The sequence below is a fragment of the Berghia stephanieae genome, chromosome 15 (assembly GCF_034508935.2).
Source record: "Berghia stephanieae isolate SIO BIC M18660-M18661 chromosome 15, UCSD_Bste_1.3, whole genome shotgun sequence".
NCBI classification, from domain to species: domain Eukaryota; kingdom Metazoa; phylum Mollusca; class Gastropoda; order Nudibranchia; family Aeolidiidae; genus Berghia; species Berghia stephanieae.
The window spans coordinates 18,751,362-18,755,519 of NC_088374.1; positions in this window are offsets into that span (position 1 = coordinate 18,751,362).

Here is a 4,158-nt window from a genome sequence, read left to right on the forward strand (position 1 = left end):
AATCCGTGGAAACCATCTGGAACGGAGATGTTCAGGTGATGGGGACTGGGCCGTGACGTCACTTCCTACTCCATCACGTGATATTGTAAAAAGCCAATCGAAAATAACGTTATCTTTACTCTACTCTTCATCATTGTTTTCTTCTTCTTCTTCTCCTCCTCCTCCTCCTCCTCCTCCTTCACTTCTTCTTCTTCTTCTTCTTCTTCTTCTTCTTCTTCTTCTTCTTCTTCTTCTTCTTCTCTTCTTCTTTTCTTCTTCTTCTTCTTCTTCTTTCTTCTTCTTTTCTCTTCCCCTTCCTCCCTCTCTCCTTCCTCCCCTCCCTCCTCCTCCTTCTCTCCTCCTCCTTCTCCTCCTCCTCCTCCTCCTCTCTTTCTCCTCCTCATCCTCCTACTTCTTCCTCTTGTAAAGCACTTTGAGCACATTCAGTGCTTGACAATTGCGTTATAAAATCAAAGCTGGAGTTTATTTTAAGGCATACAAAGCGGTCATTTTATTCTTTTGCTGGATAACACACCACACTTCGTGATGTGCTCTGAGAGTAGATCGTCTCAGCCATGGAATTTGCCCTTCATCTTTGAACTGTTTGTTTCCACTAAAACGTCACATTTCTTAATGAAAATTAAGATGGTAATAATATAAGTCTTATTTTTAGTGATGCATTTGATAATGAGAAATAAGCAGAAGAAGAAGAAGAAGAAGAAGAAGAAGAAGAAGAAGAAGAAGAAGATGAACAACAACAACAACAACAACAACAACAACAAGAACACGAAAAACAAGAAGGCGAGAAGAAGAAGAAGAAGAAGAAGAAGAAGAAGAAGAAGAAGAAGAAGAAGAAGAAGAAGAAGAAGAAGAAGAAGAAGAAGACAATGATGATGAATATGATGATAATGATTGCAAAGTTATTATAATTGGTATTATTAATGATAATCATAATCATAATAATACTGATGATAATAATGATATAATGATAACTATAAGAAGAAGAAGAAGAAGAAGAAGAAGAAGAAGAAGAAAGAGAAAAGAAGAAGAAGAAGAAGAAGAAGAAGAAGAAGAAGAAGAAGAAGAAGAAGAAGAAGAAGAAGAAGAAGTAGAAGAAGAAGAAGAAGAAGAAGAAGAAGAAGAAGAAGAAGAAGAAGAAGAAGAAGAAGAAGAAGAAGAAGAAGAGCTGACTTATTTTGATGATAAAAACAACACCATTCATTTAATCCAGACACTACTCGTTAATTTTTTTGAAAAAACAACAGCTTTTAAATGTAAGATTTCATCTCCAGTAGGAAATCGAGTTAACACTAGAGTCATAAATCGTTAAAATCCTTCACAAAATGAATATTCATACAAGTTAACATAAGAGTCAGAAAATGTCATTATCCTTCACAGCTGAATATTCGTAAAAGTTAACACAAGTCATAAATCATTAAGATCTTTCACAAATGAATATTTGTACAAGTTAACACTAGAGTCATAAATCGTTAAAATCCTTCACAAAATGAATATTCATACAAGTTAACATAAGAGTCAGAAAATGTCATTATCCTTCACAGCTGAATATTCGTAAAAGTTAACACAAGTCATAAATCATTAAGATCCTTCACAAATGAATATTCGTACAAGTTAACACTAGAGTCATAAACCGTCAAGATCCTTCACAAAATGAATATTCATACAAGTTAACATAAGAGTCAGAAAATGTCATTATCCTTCACAGCTGAATATTCGTGAAAGTTAACACAAGTCATAAATCATTAAGATCCTTCACAAATGAATATTCGTACAAGTTAACACAAGTCATAAATCATTAAGATCCTTCACACAATGAATATTCATACGAGTTAACACAAGTCATAAATCATTAAGATCCTTCACAAATGAATATTCATACAAGTTAACACAAGTCATAAATCATTAAGATCTTTCACAAATGAATATTCGTACAAGTTAACACTAGAGTCATAAATCGTTAAAATCCTTCACAAAATGAATATTCATACAAGTTAACACAAGTCATAAATCATTAAGATCCTTCACAAATGAATATTCATACAAGTTAACACAAGTCATAAATCATTAAGATCCTTCACAAATGAATATTCGTACAAGTTAACACAAGTCATAAATCATTAAGATCCTTCACAAATGAATATTCATACGAGTTAACACAAGTCATAAATCGTCAAGATCCTTCACAAATGAATATTCATACAAGTTAACACAAGAGTCATAAATCATTAAGATCCTTCACACAATGAATATTCATACGAGTTAACACAAGAGTCATAAATCATTAAGATCCTTCACAAATGAATATTCGTACAAGTTAACACTAGAGTCATAAACCGTCAAGATCCTTCACAAAATGAATATTCATACAAGTTAACATAAGAGTCAGAAAATGTCATTATCCTTCACAGCTGAATATTCGTAAAAGTTAACACAAGTCATAAATCATTAAGATCCTTCACAAATGAATATTCATACAAGTTAACACAAGTCATAAATCATTAAGATCTTTCACAAATGAATATTCGTACAAGTTAACACTAGAGTCATAAACCGTCAAGATCCTTCACAAAATGAATATTCATACAAGTTAACATAAGAGTCAGAAAATGTCATTATCCTTCACAGCTGAATATTCGTACAAGTTAACACAAGAGTCATAAATCATTAAGATCCTTCACACAATGAATATTCATACGAGTTAACACAAGAGTCATAAATCGTCAAGATCCTTCACAAAATGAATATTCATACAAGTTAACACAAGAGTCATAAATCATTAAGATCCTTCACAAAATGAATATTCATACGAGTTAACACAAGAGTCATAAATCATTAAGATCCTTCACAAATTAATATTCATATTAGTTTTATTGTTCCTTTTAGTCAAAGACTGTATAATCATCGAACCTGAAAAACATCAACAATCAATAATAAACAAAAATGAATATACTAACTTAAAAAAAAACAACAACAAACAAAAACGAAAAAAAACCCCTGAATAAACAAAACAAAAAAAGGAACAAATACCAAACAAGAAACTTCTGTGCTCAAAACCCTTCTTCAGCCAACAACGAGAAGAACCCAATGAAAACATAAATACAATACTTCTAAAAACCACAGATCGACGACAGAGAAATGTTCGACGTTTGCCATATCTACCATTGTCGTTGTTCCATGCCATGAATATGTTGTTGTCTTTTTTAACTCACTCAATCCTAGACATGTTCAAAGATATGAGCATGTAGGTAGGATAGATAATTTTATTCAACTAGCATTAACATGCAAAAACTAAAAACGTTATCTTTGATACTACGCCTATAATTTGTCTCAGAAAAATGTAATAAATAGGCATGGGGTAAAAGTTACCTGGGTAAAATACGGATATAGTCGGTGTTAGGGTTGGGTGAGAATTAATACTGTATTTATTTTTTTCATTGTATGTTTATTGTTGTTGTTGTTGTTTGCTGAACAAGGTTTTTGTGCCCGAAAAGTTTCGTGTTTCGTATTTTGTTGTTGTTATTGTTTTTTTTAAAAAGCTGTTTATAATCGAATTTTGCTTGTTACTTTTTCTTACAGTCCACAGGTTATAGCAGCTTAGAATCACATTAACTCAGTCAACCCTAACACCGACTGTATCCGGAGTTGACCCGGGGTTACTTTTACCCCATGTTTATTTATTTTATTACATTTTTCTGAGACAAATTATAGGCGTAGTATCAAAGCTTATGTTTTTAGTTTTTGCATGTTAATGGGAGAATAAAATGGTTGAATAAAACTATCTATCTATCTATCTATCTATCTATCTATCTATCTATCTATCTATCTATCTATCTATCTATCTATCTATCTATGTATCTATCTATCTATGTATCTATCTATCTATCTATCTATCTATGTATCTATCTTTCTATCTATCTATCTATCTATCTACTATATCTATCTATCTATCTATCTATCTATCTATCTATCTATCTATCTATCTATCTCATCTATCTCTCTATCTCTCTTCTCTCTCCTCTCTATCTATCTATCATCATCATCATCTATCTATCTATCTATCTATCTATCTATCTATCTATCTATCTATCTATCTAATCTATCTATCTACTATCTATCTATCTACTATCTATCTATCTATCTACATCTATCTATCTACTA